Here is an 18096-nt window from a genome sequence, read left to right as displayed (position 1 = left end):
ACCAAATGGGGTATTGGTATCTGTAGACAAGATATTTCTAAACGGCTCATTATTACTGACTCTTCAGCCATCAGGAAGGGTTAATATCAAGATGTAATGGATTCGCTAGAATGAATTCGTATGAATTTCAAAACATTTCCAGCCATTTCAATTCCAACCTTTCCTTTCTTTCAAGCATTAGTGAGAGTTTGCTTTCTTTTGTTCCCTGCTGATATGGACAAAGTCGACCAGACATCCATCTGAGCATACCTGCTGAGCAAATCGCATTAGGCCTCTGTCATTCTTAATGAGTTAAACAAATTATCTTGCACCGGCTAATCTATGGTTAGATAGTAACCGGACACCCTGGAAAAATGAGACTGCACGATCATAATACTTTCTCTTCAACATTGTAAATATAAATTGCTAAAAACAAAGTTTGGATTAATAAAAAATAAACCCTAGCACAGAAGTACCGAGCTTAGTTATTGATCTTTAGTTCTGAAAGATAATGATGAAGTGATTGTTATAAAGTGAAGTTATCCCCTTAATGTCACTAGCTATAGTATATGGTCTCTCCGAAAGGGTCATGATATTTTTTCAGATTACATCATCTTCTGAACGTCACTGATTGTACAGATGTAGCAGTGCTAAGTTTGTCATCTAACAGGCCTCATTGTAATATCATGCTATCAATAGCTTTACATAGGACTGAAAGGAAACCTAGGTTTACTATCACACTGCACAAAATTGAAAGTTCATCAGTAGAGAAGAGTGAAGTTTTCAAAAATTCTATTTGGATGTCCCTTATTTGGTCAGTTACGGATCCAAAACACAGAACTGGCACAGATCTATTCCTGATACCTTATTTGAGAGTGGATTGGCTTAACATACAGTAACTGCTGGAATTAACTGACCAAATAACTAAAGTGTGAATTCAGCCTTACAGGTCAAATGTTTGGTTCAGGTATAATGTATTTAACCGTGCAGTGGCACAAGATTCTACTATAGAGTGGTCTCTTTTTATGCATAGTTTGCTAGAGAACCTGGTGTGTTACACACTGATTCTACCAAATAGGGTCTTATCTCACTGCTGTTGGGGTGTCCACATTGGTTGATAAGCTATTGTGTTACCCACTCAAACTCCACTGTAGAGTGAAAAGGCTGTCTCATTTAACAATGTCTCCTATTTCCACATAGATTGCTTGAGAAGCTGGTGTGTAACACACTGACACAAGTAGTGGCCCCATGAAAGAGTGGATATGGTGTCAGCAGTAAGTTTATTTTTACCTTCTTCTGATCTGTCAAAAGAACAACCCAACAAAAAACAGATCCTGTCTTTTGAGCATCTGCCTTCACACAGTCAGTATTTGGTCATTAATTAATCAGTATTGGTAAGGCCAAAGAAAAAACAAGAGTGGGTCCAAGACAGAGATGAAACATGAAGGAAGTATTTGCATGTCTTCTGTGTTTTGGATCCACTCCTGCTTTTGGCTTCCAAATCCTAATGCAAAACACTGACCGTGGGATAGAGGACTTATGGATACTCCAACGAAAGGATCCGTTGTGGTTTTAATTTTAATTTTCAGTTCTTCTGACGGATCAGGAGAACAGCGAAATAAGCTGTGATGTCAACAAGGCCAAACAGGGACACTAGTGACCTGGTCACGGAGTGGTGAGGGTGGCAATAGTATGAGGAGTCAGCCTAGTGGCCCAGTCACAGAGTGGAGTGGGTGGCAACAGCATAAGGAGTCATCAAGGTGGCCCAGTCACAGAGTGGTGAGGGTGGCAACAGCAGTAGCAATAACAGCATAGGATGGTGGAAGTAGGAGAAGATGGCAGCAGGTGTCTGGCATCAGGCAGGTGGCAGCATCAGAATAATAAATCACGTGGCCAGGAGTAATTGGCCATTTTTCACAATGTTTTGGTGTGGCTTCCAGAATGATCTAGTCTGATTCATTAGGCACCGGCATGTGGAAATCCTGGCTGATCAATGCCTGATTCTACTTTACAAAAGTTAGTCTCTCAACATTATGTGTTGAAATGCAAGTTCTCTTTGGGTTCCTCTGCCGCATTGAACACCCATTTTGATGTCACACTACTGACCGGGAAGGAAAGCTTGTCCAGGGCAAACTCGGCCAGTTGCGCCCAATAATCAAGTTTGGCTGCCCAGTAGTCCAGAGGATCTTGGATCTGGGGTGGCAGAGTGCAGTCCAAGTATGCCACCATATATATGCTATGGGGATGCTCACCAGATACAAACACTTTGGAGCACTGCCTGCCTTCTATCTTTAGACACTTAGAGATGCAAATAAGTTTGCTACCACCTGCTAGTTTAGGTCCTGCTCCATGTCCTGCTACTGCTGGGTCGTTTCTTGAATAAAACTGCTCATCAGAGACTCAAGACTTAAGTTGCTGCTGATGGAGCTGGTGTTGCACCTGCCCACCACCTCCGGCAGTCATAGCAGTGGAGAGTGAGCGCAGAGAGCCCCCTGGTCAGACCTTCATGAGGATGGATGATGACGCACATAGGCAGCAACCAACTGACTACATAGGATGTCTCCATAGTAGTTGAGTTTATCCTTCCTCTCAGCAGGTAGAAATAGGGCCTCCTTTTTAGATTGGTAATGAGGGTCTAACATAGTGGAGAGCCAGTAGTCATCCCTCTGCTGAATGGTCATAATGCAGCTGTCACTACCTAAAGGCTTTCTTAATCACTGTCCCAATCACTTGTCACATCTCTCCCTATACTCAGTTCACAGTAAAATGGCGGATAAGCGTTTTCTAGGGCTGTGACATCACAGGGACTGGCTAGCTGCTTATTGGCTGTTTGCATGGCATTATGGATGATCTCACGTTCCAGAGCTTCTTCCTTTCACTTTGTAACCCGGGTAGCCGCCATTTTAGGAAAAAATAATTTTGTTACCACGTAGCACCAGGAAATTGGGATTCGGTCCAAATCAAATTTTTCTTAAACTTCGAGTCGAATTCCACTTTGTCAGCTTCAATTCGTCCAACACTAGTCATCAGGTCAGATCATAAGGTGTTAACCAAATGAGAGTTTACCCTGCTAAAAAACACTGATTTCCCCTGGGATGCTCAACCAATGTACAGTAGGACATGATTTGGAGGGTACTATGTCTCAAGGCCTATATAAAGGGTCAAACATTGACTTGTATGATAGCTTCCTTACATCTGGTCGCATTAGAGGCAGAGCTTGCTAAGAACTCATTTACATGCCTTTCTTCACAGTATTCCAGAGGAGCCTGTATGGTCTATAAGGCTCCTCACGCCGATTAAGGCTCTCTATCCCCAAGAAGAGATGGGACCCCCCAAATCCTGACTTATGCCTCTCATCCTGTTAAGCCAGTACTCTTGCTCTGCACTGATGAGGGGTAATCACCCCGAAACAGCAGTCTGCAGATGAGGTGCTGGCTTATTTAATATCCAAGTCATGTCTCAGGGCCTATTTAAAGGCCTTGAGACATGTTGATCGATTAACATTGTTTTTTGTGATATTTTTGTACAGCCGGTCATTACAGACGCAGTGATACCAAATATATCTATATTTTTTTTGTTTCCTATTTTGAAAATTTTTGAAATGGCTTAATTGGGGGGGAATTTTTTTTTTACATGTAAAAGTTATTATTATTATTTTTTTTTATAAAACACTTATTTTTATTTTACACTTTGTTCCCCCCCCCCCCATAAGGTCATACAAGAGACATAGTAGCCCAATTTGCAGGGGAAATACATCCACCAGAGAGGCTGTACAACAGTATACTGTGCTGTACAGGCTCAGTGCAGGGCTGATCGAGGTCTATGGATCACATGACCACTGGGCCGGGACAGGAAGCAGCACATCACTACCTCAACTGTATACACAGTGCTCATTCAGCGCTGCATATACAGCGATCTAGAAGGCAGGGATACCCAGGAATGGTCTCTGCCTTCTTTCTGGTGTGCCCTACTGTCACTGACAGCAAGCTCCGATACAGCAGCTGCACGATTAGCAATCTCTGTAATCTCTGAACGGACGTTTTGGAACCCGACCGCCCAGGACGTTTATACGATTTTTTTTTAACACAGAAGACCTGAATCCATAAAAAAAAAGAATCATTTTCATATTCCAAGTTTAAAATAAAAAATTATACAAGTATATACTATGAACCGGTTGGTATTTTTCATTAAAGATGTACTACGGTCAGCAGTTCAACAAGATGCAAACGTCGATATATTAGACAGATTTTTATTACCGAGGCAAAGTTAATCTATATATAAACTAACAGATTAACTGGGAATGTAGCAGCAGGTGAACAAGATGCACACAATGATTACACTCAACCTGTATTGTGCCTGCAGTCTATGCTCTCCCTATAGTGTCTAAAAACACTCCCTATGATCTCCCTGCACTCTCCCTATCCAATATTCTACAATTAAAATCTTTCTACAACACTGTCCTTTACGCATAAACACGTCATGTCTCCCGCTATATTCAGCTCACAATGAAATGGCGGTGACCGCACGGGATGAGGCTTTTATAGGGATGTCACACCACAGGGGATGGCATCTGCTGATTGTGTAGCTGCACGGCATTATGAGTCATATTGCGTTCTTACTTACCAGGCTTCTTACTTTCACTTTGTAACTAGCAGCCATTTTAGAAAAAATCGGATTTAGGAAAAATCCAATTTTTCCTAAACTTCAGATCGAATTCCAAGAATGGCAGGTTCGGTTAACGTTTAATGTTTATGGGGAGGTCCCAACTCTCCGATGACAGGGAAGAGAAAAAATTTTGCCCATCAAATTCAGCTGAATGTGGATATGTATGGGGGAATCTGCAGAGATAGTTGTCAGCCGACAGCTGTTGAATGTGTATGGCAACCTTTAGGCCTTAGACCCTCAGTTTTAGTTGGCAAACTAGTTCCAGTTATAATGTATATCTGTGGGCCTCTTGAAAATGTCTGTCTTCATCCATTATTTCCTCTGGAGATAAGCGTTTTCCACCTACATCTGTTGAAATTCATTTTGAAGAGTTGAGGACAGGAAGATATTGAATGTCTGCGGCCAGCTTGTGACAAAAGGAATGAGCTCCATAAGCGTTGTCTGAGCTTTAGCAAGAAATGATGCACCCCATAGTATATTGGTAGGCTATAGTCTCGGCACCCTTCTAGGGCACTTTACTTGTAACATAACCCAATCATGCAAAAGCACAAACTTTATAACATAATTTGCTGTCATTTTACGATCTTACTCATTTTCATCAATTGATCCTGACGGCAAACGACAGTGACTCAGGGGCTGAAGTGTTGTCTCTCCATCTAAAATAAACTCATTACAGTTACATGACTTTAATTCCACCGCGTTCTGAGAAATCTTGCTTTTTCTTGCTTTTGAACAACTCATTTCGGAGCAGACCCTGGTGGCTGCTTGCCGGCTGCCCTTCCCAGAATGCAGCTGTGCAGGATCAGCCTGGCATTAATTGTCATGTACTTACTGAAATAAAAGCAAGGGGTTAGAGACATATTGAGCCGGCTGACACACACGCTATTACAGATTGCCTCCTTACAAATCAATAGTTATGTTTTCAGATAATGCTATTTTACCTGTGTTCAACGGTTGGCACAAAGGTGTCATGCACTGGCCGATGAGATTAATGAATGCTGCAGTTCCTCCTACCTGAAAGACTGTCAAAATGTTTCATTTCCATAAAAAATATATATATATTTGTTTATTTTTGTCCTCCACAAAACAGGAGGAAAGGTTGTTTGAAAGCTGCTGGTTCACGTGTTGGTCCTTAGACCTTTTTAGCATCTTCCATTCTTCCGTCATTTATTAAACCTGCGTGGGTGGTATTTCCCAATTATTATGTTTTAAGTGACATCTGAAATACTGCTGTACAACAAACCATCTAATTTCCAGCATGAGATGCTTATATCAGTTGGATGTATGAAGCATACAATGTCATCTTTGGTTGATTTTCCATAGTAATGCAAGTAATGTATGTAAAGTAGCCTACAAAGACCTGCAAGTAAAAATGTTGCTTGAGCCTTGATATAATGGTCTTATATTGATAGCTTAGGGATTTTGAAGCTATGCTTATTTTAAAAAACAAGAGAAAATAAAGTTACATGCAAGCTATCAGGTCAAAACACAAATGGCCATGTAACTCAGTCCTGTAGAATAAAGGTTCAAGCACTGGAAATGGCAAAAGTAGGGTACAGAGAAAAAGTAAAGTAAGAAGAGAAATCTGACAAATGCAAAGGGTTGCTATAATCATTAGGTGACCTAATGTACAATATATAATATCTAAGGAATAAGCCTGTTACATGTTGTGATTATTAATTTGCTCCAATGGATTGTTAGTGCGGCATAATCTAGGGTAGGAGTGAGCAACCTCCAGTACTTCAGGTGTTGAGAAACTACAGCACACTTGCTCGACTGTTTTCTGAACTCCCATAAAAGTGAATGGAGCATGCTAGAAGTTGTAGTTTCCCAACAGCTGATGTGCCCAAGTCTATTGACCCTTGATCTAGAAGAAGGGTCTCTTCAGGTTCTAGTGATAAAGGAACCCGCTGCAGATTGAAGAAACTTGTAGAATTTGCCTCTCACTGGGTGAATGGGTGGTGGTGGTGGTGGTGGTGGGTAATGAAATAGGTGTGAATGGATGGACAAGTGTACTTCATATGGACAAAACTACATAGAGCCATGAATCCGGGACAATGCTAAGCTTCATCCATGGTTGTTGGCCCATGCGCTACGCACAATGGCCCAGATTTACTGATTGTAAAGATGGCGTAAGCTTAGACAGGGTGTCTAAACCTCCACCAGATTTATCACAGTGGCTGAAGCTGGATGATAAATGTGGTGTAGAAACAGACACTTTTCTCTGACTCTACACCAACTATTGTTGGGCATGATTTGAGACAGATATTTGCACCAGAAATGCAGCAAAATGATGTCGCAAAATAGTGCATTTTATGTCCCACCCTGCAAAGCTTAACCCATTTTCCACTAAGGTTCGCCCCTCACTGAGCATGTTGGAAAAAAGTGTAGAAATCCAAGTTAAGCCAATTTGCATTAAATTTGTTCCCCTTTTTAAGACCACTTTTTGGCACAGACACACTAGTAAATATGGGCCAATATGCCTTTAAGCAAATGTAGTTCTCTGGGGCTTGCAACTGTATATGTAATAATTGTTAGTTTGTACATATCACTGTTTCACCTTAAAGGGAGTCTGTCACCTCCATATGGCCATATACAGTGCTTACATTGTCCTATCGCACACCTATACATGAATGTTATGGTACCTTTGTCTTTACACTTGCAGAAGCTGGAAAAACGAACTTTGATTGATATGCAAATGAGCACTCGCAAGTGCACAGGGGCGGCGTTCACTGTGTTGGTGCCCAGGCTGCCCTGCCTTTTTTCATTGTTCCCCAGCCTCTGCATATGCCCGCCCTCCTATTCCCTTGCGTCATCCTAAGGTCCGGCCGAGATCCCGCGACTGTGCACTGCCTCGCCGGGCCGGAGCATGCGCACTGCGATGCCCATTGTGGGCACTACATCTCTTTAACTACTGCGCATGCGCCGGTAAACGCCACATTGCTGCTGGTTTTGCGCTGTTTGCTGGAGCATGCACAGTAGTTAAAGCGATGCTGTGCCAACAATGGGCATCGCAGTGCGCATGCTCCGGCCCGGCGAGGCAGTGCACAGTCGCTGGATCTCGGCCGGACCTTAGGATGACGCAAGGGAATAGGAGGGCGGGCATATGCAGAGACTGGGGCGGGGGAACAATGAAAAAAGGCATGGCAGCCTGGGCACCAACACAGTGAACGCCGCCCCTGGGCACTTGCAAGTGCTCATTTGCATATCAATCAAAGTTCGTTTTTCCAGCTTCTGCAAGTGTAAAGGCAAAGACAAAGGTACCATAACATTCATGTATAGGTGTGCGATTGGACAATATAAGCACTGTATATGGCCATATGGAGGTGACAGACTCCCTTTAAAGGGAAACAGGGCTGGACTCTGGTGGGCTCAACCTTTGATAATAATGGACTAATAATGGTCCTCAAGGTCCTAAATACACAAAGGATAGGCTATCAGAATCATTTCCTCTGGTGGGCCCAAAGGATTTCAGTCCGATGCTAATGGGAAGCACTGCCAAATGGGTGACACTACTGAAATCCTTAGAAGTAAGAGTCAAGTGAGCCCATCACAAGATTGAGTAGAAGGATTCTCCTGTATATGTTCTCCAGCATACCAGAGTTAGTAGGTATAGTTCAGGGATGGCCAACCTGAGGCCCTCCAGCTGTTGCAAAACTACAAGTCCCATCATGCACAGACTGCCTACAGCTATCAGCCTGCAGCAGGGCATGATGGGAGTTGTAGTTTTACAACAGCTGGAGAGCCACAGGTTGGCCATTCCTGGTATAGTTGCAGATGCCCTAATTTTAATGGTGTCCTCGAGACATAGTTGTCATAATATTTAATGACTTTGGATGTTATTCGAGTCTTTAGCAAGTTATATATTACTTTCAGCTGTTCTAAGAAACCTTTCCCACTAGTTAAGTCCAGCAAGAATCCAGTATTCAAAGTGCAGCTGCTTTATTCAGTTCCATTAATTAACTACTTATCAGCCTCTCGCCCCCTTGTGCCAACCCTGAACTTTTCCCCTTTGTGTCTTTTTTTTTCTTTCTCTTGTATCTTGCTATTGACATTCCAGCCATTGAGACAAGGTCTTCACTCCTTCTTCACATTTCAAGAACTTGTTTCGGTATTACTGGAACACCTGTCCAGCAATCGTTGCCAGTTTGCATCTGGGCCCGGCTGACAACACGGTCTGCTTTGACTAATGATTTGATTGATGGACAAAATAAGGATGAACACACACACACAAAAAAAAACTATTTCTGTCTGGACTGGTGTGTCAGCGCGCCTTCATCAAGTGACCGCTGAAGGTATATTTTCCTGCATGCCTCATTACACCGTAATGCCCTTCTCAGGCTAAACTGATCTTTGTCATGACAGCAGGCAGTTCTGTGGTCTGCAGACTCTGTCCATCCTACAGCACTAAACAATGTTCAGATTTACCTTTGATTATTTTCTCCCATTGCTTTACTCTAAGCGTCCTATAAGCTAATTAGAGGTTACATGTCATGAGTTATTTCTGAGACTTTGGTGGGACTATAACAACATGCCCTGCACTCCAGAATTCTGACTTCAAAAAAGTCGCAAAATAGTGTTTCAGAACTTACTTCTGCAAAGAGTTTACAACTCTGTGCATTTTTACACCCCTTACAAGTACTTTAGTTTTGAAAAGGGGCTGTTATATTAAAGGTGTTGGGCAGTGCTAAAATATTGATGATCTATCCTCAGATCACTGCAAGTTAAGTCACAAATTCACTTCATAAGGGTTGCAGTTTAAAAAAATCTGGAGTAACATTCCTAGATAAAACTGTTATGTTTAAAGATGCACCAAATTTCACAATGTGCAATGTGTGTTTGTAGCAAACTATGCCAACACAGTCAATTGTAAACTTTAAGGGCTCTTTCACACCTGCGTTATTGTCTTCCGGCATAGAGTTCCGTCGTCGGGGCTCTATGCCGGAAGAATCCTGATCAGGATTATCCTAATGCATTCTGAATGGAGAGTAATCCGTTCAGGATGCATCAGGATGTCTTCAGTTCCGGTACGGAACGTTTGTTGGCCGGAGAAAATACCGCAGCATGCTGCGCTTTTTGCTCCGGCCAAAAATCCGGAACACTTGCCGCAAGGCCGGATCCGGAATTAATGGCCATTGGAAGGCATTGATCCGGATCCGGCCTTAAGCTAAACGTCGTTTCGGCGCATTGCCAGAGCCGACATTTAGCTTTTTCAGAGTGGTTACCATGGCTGCCGGGACGCTAAAGTCCTGACAGCCATGGTAAGTGTAGCGGGGAGCGGGGGAGCAGTGTACTTACCGTCCGTGCGGCTCCCCGGGCGCTCCAGAGTGACGTCAGGGCGCCCCAAGCGCATGGATCACGTGATCGCATGGATCACTTCATCCATGCGCATGGGGCGCTCTGACGTCATTCTGGAGCGCCCCGGGAGCCGCACGGACTGTAAGTATACCGCTCCCCCGCTTCCCGCTCCTACTATGGCAACCAGGACTTTAATAGCGTCCTGGGTGCCATAGTAACACTGAAAGCATTTGGAAGACGGTTCCGTCTTCAAATGCTTTCAGTACACTTGCGTTTTTCCGGATCCGGAGTGTAATTCCGGCAAGTGGAGTACATGCCGGATCCGGACAACGCAAGTGTGAAAGAGCCCTAAGAAAAAGGGAATAGTCTGTGCCAAAATCTATGGTGAGGTCAATTGTATAGTTATGGGTGCTGCAGAGATTGCAATTAGGGATGAGCGAATCGACTTTGGATGAAACATCCGAAGTCGATTCGCATAAAACTTTGTTCCAGTACTGTACGGAGCAGTAGCTCTGTACAGTATTAGAATGTGTTGGCTCCGATGAGCCGAAGTTGTTGCTTCATGAAGTCTTGCGAGACTTCGGGTAATAACTTCATAAATTTATTTGTACTGTAAAAAAACATTTCCCAAACTCCTGGTTCAGTTCCAAGTGGTACCTTGGAACCGAACCCGAGTTTGGGAAATGTTTTTTTTTTACAGTATAAATAAATTTATGAAGTTATTACCCGAGACTTCGCGAAGCAATAACTTCGTCTCATCGGAGCCAACACATTCTAATACTGTACGGAGCTCCGTACAGTATTGGAACGAAGTTTTATCTGAATCAACTTCGGATGTTTCATCCGAAGTCCATTTGCTCATCCCGAATTGCAATCACAAACACCACAAAGACCAAGTGGGCTCATGGACAACCCTGGCACAAATATGGGAGGAGGCAGATGTTACACTGCATGATAAATTTGTGCACAGTAATCTAACTATATAGATAAATACTTAGAGATCCTTTACAAAGAGTGATACATATCACATACATATATTGCATGTAAAGTTTGTGAGCCACAAGAATGACACTAACCCCCTGGCTATAATGTTTTTGGTGCTTTAAAGGGATTGTCTCATCATGGACAATGGGGGCATATCACTAGGATATTCCCCCATTGTCTTATAGGTGTAGGTCCCACCGCTCGAACCTGCACTTATATCGAGAACGGAGCCCCGCAAATTGGTGGCTGGAGGACTCCGGTCCGGCCACCACCAAGTCGGCTCCCAATAGAAATTAATGGGAGCATACCGCGCATGCGCAGCCTCCGCTCCCATTAATTTTTATGGGGCCGAAGGAAATAGCCGAGCCAGCACTCGGCTATTTTATCCAGCCATATAGAAAATGAAGGGAGGGCTGCTGCGCATGCGCAGTGCACCCTCCTTCACTTGCGGGGCTCCGTTCTCGATATAGGTGCGGGTCCTAGCGATATGCCCCCATTGTCCATGATGAGACAACCCCTTTAATTGTAATTGGCTACTATAACTGTATATGAGTTAGTACTGGAGAGGTGCTGTTCTATAGACATATTTTTGTTAATATGGCACCTTAGGCCATGTTCAGACCTGGCAAATATTTCCATGAATATGCTGTAAAATCCACATGCATCTCTTGCAAAGTATGTTGCTGCATATTACTATTATTGTTAAGTCTGCCAAAATCTACATAAAATTTGCAAATTCTGTGGACTTGAAAAACTGCAGTGGAAAAATCTATGATCTGTGAATGATGCTAGTGCTATCCCAAGAAGTACCTTTTTCTTACTCCTTCCTTGGATGGGACCTTGGCCACTTGGCGGCGCTGTCTTGTCTTTTTTTGAATCATTTTACTTTAAGTAGCAGATACTAAACATGACAGCTCTCCCTAATAAACTATGCATAAGGAAATACAGGTTGGGGTGGCACAGCTACATCTGTTATATATTTTACATGATTTGTCTTCAGTTCATGATGACCTGGCTACAACGCTCCCCTCTACTGACCCGACATCATACGTTACTTTAACTTCACTCAGTGTCTTCTCCCTTAATGAGCGGCTGAATCAGAATCTTAAGATTTGAGGTACCTTTCACTTGAGGTAAGCGGCATTGAGAGAACTTTTCTGATCAAAGGATTTTTTCTTGAGCACAAGTGTCAAGTACAAATACATTGGTTATATTCATGGCACATACCACATAATGCATACCACCTCATAAGTTACAGAAATTATTTCATTTTTTGCCCGCCCGCCACTTAACCGAACAAGACATCAATATAAATTCTTGTTATGACAAATGTAAGAGATAATCATTTAAATTACATTTAATTTACAGTAGAGTAATCGCAAGAACCACTTTTGTGGTTCCTAAGAGTACAAAGTAATGAATACAAGATAATTTAAAGTAGGGAAGGAGTTAGATTGAAATTACACCGGCTCTTTCAGAAGCGCACTCCAGGCTTTTATCAAGTAAGTGAGAAGAAAGAGGCTGAAAAAGAGGATAGAAATACAATTTAGGATGTTTTTGGAAGAAAATGACTCACGACTGAAAATGGGATAAGCAGTAGAATTTGGAAAAGTTTTTTTTAAAGGAAAATGAAAGGAGTCTTTCAGAGGTGATGGAGCCTTTATCTGTTAGCATTGCAGAGTGTTGGAACTTTTATAAACTCATTAACAAAGTTGAGGATTTTCTTGCATCAAATTGTTTTTCATGGGAGCACTGAGCCTTGCGTAATTTGTCATCAGTGGTATTGGTTTCATCATCTCTCCTCCTAGTACTGGAAATGGTTTTAGTTATCAGGATGAAGAAGAATCACTACTAGATTATGGATACATGGTCATTTGTGTCATTGGGGTTTGGGTGGATGATGGATCCTCCTGTCCTTGTGAGTGCGTCAGAAGTTTGACTGTGCTAAAAGGTTGATTTAGTGAATTGTCTTGCCCTACAGTCATCCCATCTTACAGGCCTTTGCGACATCAGCAAACCTAGGTCCTTGTAAAGAAGGGAGAGTTAAGAGCCCTTTACACAGGACGATAATTAAAAATATAATTGTTAACGAGTGTTCATGACGCCGCTTGCAATTTTCTCTCTCCTCAGTCGACTGTGCTCTGAACTGGCACGCACGGCGTGAGGTCACAGAGCGCCCTCACGCTGTGCGCAGCCCTGCACAGCCGACAGCCAGAAAGTGGTAAGTACAGAGCGTTTACCGCTTCCTGGTCCTTCGGTACTAATGAGCGCTTCCATAATGGAAGCGCTCATTAGTATTCACCGGCCTGCTTTGGGGGGAATCAGCGGGGGGGGCACCTGGGGGGGCAAAGAATAACATAGGAGGGGCAATTGCCCCCCCTCGCTCCCCTGTAGCGACGCCACTATCTGTCTGGCTTGGCTTGGCCCGGGCACGTCCAGCAGAGACGTGCCCAGCACACCCTCCTTCCCCTAGCAGGGGGTAAGCTAGACTGCTCTAGAAACTGGTCCCCACCCTTCCTGCAGGAAGTGAGACTCGCCCACTCCTCCACAGAGGGGGGTGTTAGAATGGGATGGAAAGCTCCATTCTACCTAACTGTAGCTCTGCCATGTTTGCTGCCACCTGCTGGTGAACCAGGCACATTACATTTGAACATAAAAGTTACATTAGAAATAGGAATGCACAGTGTAGTGGACCTGAAATAAATACACAAGATGACATTATTTTAGCCCATTAGAGGTAGTAGCAGGGTGCAGTAATGGTAATGCCACTCTGGGGCATCACATATGTACTACTTATATCTGCACAGTCCCTCGGCAATAGATGTAAGTCCAGTTAAACAGGCAACTGAATAGAGATACATGTCCATTATCTCTACATGAGGGTGCTCAGTTCACCCATCTCATATACTTACCGGTAAAGATGGCATGCTTTTGTCAAACGCACAACTGCACCCTGGCAAAACATCCAAAAATAGTTCAGCTTAGTACACCAGTGAGTGAGGCGGACAGCAACTATTTATTTTTTATTAAAGAATTCCTCCACTTGTGAAAAAATAATAATACATATTGTCAGAAATCTCACAGGCAACACCTCATACAGTCGCACTTTGCTAGCAGAAATATAGTACATAGCAGTACATACGTAGAATGGGGATAGTGTTCCTTACAATGCTCCTCGGGTAAGTAAATAGATCTCATAATGCTATGTGGCACAATGAGATCTGTTTACTTTCCTGTAAAGAACACTAACCCCATTCTACGTATGTACTGCTATGTACTGTATTTCAGCTAGCAAAGTGTGATTGCATGAGGTGTTGCCTGTGAAACCTGCAGAAAAAAAGAAAACCATGCGTGCTTCACGTTGCAATTATTCCACTGTCAGTGTCTCCTGTCTCTCTCCATCCATTGTGATGACTAGGCCGCAAAAACAATGCATCCATTGTGGGCTTGCATCTTGAGCAATCTGTTGAAAGAAGTAGCAGTCTAGAGATTAAACTTTGTCAGTCATTGTCTATCACCTGGCTGTATACAGAATCTCAAAATTAGTTGTACGAATTATAATTTTATTTGGAAAGAACTAGGGTGCAGATATGGCGACGGCAAACGTGTATCCCAGGCCCCATCATATCATGCCGCCCACATAATACAACTCAAACATAAAAGAATTGCCAGATTTTAAACGCTGGTAACAAACATAAAATATGAGCCATCCCCGGCATATGTTTAACAGTTCCTGAAGTTAAGAAAGCAAAATATCATTCCAGCTCGGAGAGTATAATACTTTTCAGGAATAAATCACATAGTATTTTCATGGCAGACGTATAATTTTATGATTTTTATGACGATCATGGAGAACCCTCTCATGTTTTATAGGTTCACTTACTTTTATAGGATTTTATAGAATCATTTGCCTGCGAAAAAAGGCCGCGGAACGTTACAGTCATTGTAGGCTCGCTAAAACCTAAATCAGGCGCCATATATAGCGAGGTGGCATCAAAGTGCCTGCTTGAAATTGTATTTTAAATATATATTAATGCAAGAGAAAGGTTTGTGATCGCTGTTGTTAAATCTCTCTTTATTTAATCAATTGTTTCTTGGTTTTGGCAGAGGACGTTTCACTTGAACGCAGAGGATTTAGAGATGGAGCCATAATAAGAGGGACGCTCGCTGTGCAGTTCTGTGAAGTCAGTGTATTATCAGGCACTTTTTCATAGATGCCAGCCCGTGCCATGCTGTGGGCTTTTATATACTGGTGTGGATAGTAAGTGAAGCCCTTGCCATTTCTAAATTTGGCATGAAAGAATGAAAGCTGGAATCTGATTGACTTTTGTGTGCGCCTGCGTCACTACTCTATGGATTGAGCTTTGAACATAAATTCTGATTTTAGTTTCTGTTTTTTGCCAGGTATAATTGTTAACTTCCAATATTAACGTGTTCCATGTTAAAGATGCTTTAAGTTCTTTTTTTTGCAAGCAATGGAGCTTCTTGGGTGTGTTTGGGCAGACCCTTTTCTGGCCAGACCTGCAACATGAAGCATACTTACGTGTTCCCCGCCGCTGGATCCCAGTTCTTTTGTTCCCACTTCACAACTGCCTGGCTCAGGTTCTTTGTTTTCAACATACACTTTGACACCACTGCAGTGACAGCGGTGACCTGCCTAAATTGCGTCTCGTCAGTTGGCCAAATGACGCAATGAGTCAGGTCACTGCTGTGGCCAGTCATTGGCTGCAGCAAAGTCAAAGAGGATGTGCCAGGGAGCAGATAAGTATGCTTCACTTTGCTGGTCTAGCCAGGAAGGGGTGGGGTCTTCCCGAACACCCCCAAAAGGTGAACAACCCCTTTAATGTTCAATGGATGACAACACAGATGTTAGGTTTTTACTGCTGAAAATTTCTGTGTACAGTTAACTGTGAGGAGCCGGAGAAAAGGATGGAAGCAGTTGTGGCTCTGGCTGTAGCAGTCAATCATGGTGGCTGTCCTCACACTGTTGCTCTTTAGGGCCATGCAGTGAAAGGAGGGGCACCCTTACTTCCTTCAGGGTGCATCCTGATTCTGGGGCTTCTGTATGATGGTCGTTGTGGTGACCTTGATGTTAGGTACTTGGATGGGCGCAAGGCAGGGCGTGTAGAGTGCAATGGCCAGCATATGGTGTAGAAATCAGAAAACCAGGCCAGAGTTACATAAAATAATGAATGTCTCTTTAATGAACACCAGGAGCAGTAGTACATCCAACTATAGCAAAACACATTTCCAACTGTTCACATTACAATTCTTCTCCCATATAGCAGTGTATGGATTTCAGCAAGGATGGCAATTATGGCCCTCTTTCCTCTCTCAAAAGAATCTATGGCAGGCAACAGTACACTGGCAGTAATCGCTGTAGTATCCACTGCAGGATACAGTGTCTTAATGGCACATCTGACCAGGATGTGTCCAAGTGTGAATGGTGTTTTAACAGTTTCCCTTCACTGCAATAAGGTCTGAATAGCTGTAGTTTCAGGTTACTTTACTGACTCCTTTACTTGGCCATGCAGGTTCCAAGTTCTCATTTTCTCTCCCTTTCTGTTAGTGGAGGGGACAGGGTGATTGCGTTTGCCATCCATACTTGCTATACTAGTTGACATACATAACATGATATTACATGACATAATATTCACGAACAAACCTATTTGCAGATATCATCTGCACTTGGGTACTGCATATATAATTCTCAATTACTCATTTATGAGACTTGAGCTTCCGACACAGAAGCACTTAAAGGTTTTTTCTGTTAGGGTATAATCACACATATTGAAATACCTGTAGGGTTTCTGCTGCAGATTTATAGTTTTTCATGCTGTGGATCCGACCACAGATCGGCCCCATAAAATGCATGCTGCTACCTGATTTTTGCACAGATTCCGTTTCCAGAAAGGAATATCCCTTCTTGATTCAGATTTCAAATCCATGTTGAACATAGCCACTGCTGTATGAACAGCACCATGAATTCAAATTAGAAGCAAAGAGATGTGGATTTATGCCATAGGAACATATCCTAACGTAGTATGTGATAGAATTCTGCAGATATTACACTCATGACCTATACGTAGGAGAACATAAATGTGTGATTGTTTTTTTAAACCTTTGTAGCTCAGGAGAACAAAAATGACAGCGATTCTTGCTGGACCATCTTCACTACAGCACCAGACAAAGTGTTGTTCATAGGAGTGGGGCTTTTCCTGTTACTGCATCTTGCCCCATTTATTTTAACTTTGAGTGTCATCAAGCTTGCGCATGCTCTCTGGACACAATGTAGCATGGAGTGTTACAGGAGAGGAGCCTGATGGTGGAGGGCAGTGACTTGTCTACTAGGTGAGGGCAGCGTGATGTGTGCTTAGCTGTAATGTGGTTTATCACAGTACTCTACCAGAAAATTACAATCCTCTTTGCTGCAGTCTGTGTTATTTAACCTGTAAAAATGCCCCCAACACGTGACGTCCATTGCTCCGCAATCACATTCTACAGGCTCAGATGAAATATAGACCTTGCATCTACTGGATAAACCTATTAACCTGGTAATATTATGGAGATCCAGGTACTTCTGGTATGGAATGAATTGCCACTTAGAGCTGTCATCACACCATTTACAATTAAATTTTATCACCTGCTTAGGGGAAAAAAAATGCATCTTAATTGTACTTTCAGCATGTGTTCAGCTTACATGCAAAGAGGCCCACATATTCACCTCAACTAATTTACTCTTCAAACATGTGCTGGCAAACTTCAAGACAGATGACAGAGGGAATAATGCCACCTGGTGAGGTATCACTTATTCCTAGTGTGTGGGTAAAAGGAAACCACTACGTATGTTTTTCTTCCAGTATGTATCTCGCTAAGTCAGTGATTACACCTTAGTATTCGTTTGACTGGTCTAAACCAGTGACAACACCAGCGCTAGAAAGTCAGATTTCATGTCAGATTGGAGATACATGGTTGTCTTTTGCTGGACTTATATAGGGGCCTGTTGTTTTAGGGACCTAATACTGTGTCGTTCCCTGGGCTACAAGCTGGGCTAGGGGATTTTCCTAACAAATATACAGTAGGTATATTACAAAAATATATTTAGTTTTTCACAGGTAGAATGGTGGCAGTTATATTCTTGTACATAGGAGGCAGTATTATAGTAGTTAT

The sequence above is a fragment of the Bufo bufo genome, chromosome 10, assembly GCF_905171765.1.
Source record: "Bufo bufo chromosome 10, aBufBuf1.1, whole genome shotgun sequence".
NCBI lineage: Eukaryota > Metazoa > Chordata > Amphibia > Anura > Bufonidae > Bufo > Bufo bufo.
The sequence above is the reverse complement of the archived record's forward strand: the minus strand, read 5'-3'. Positions refer to the sequence as shown.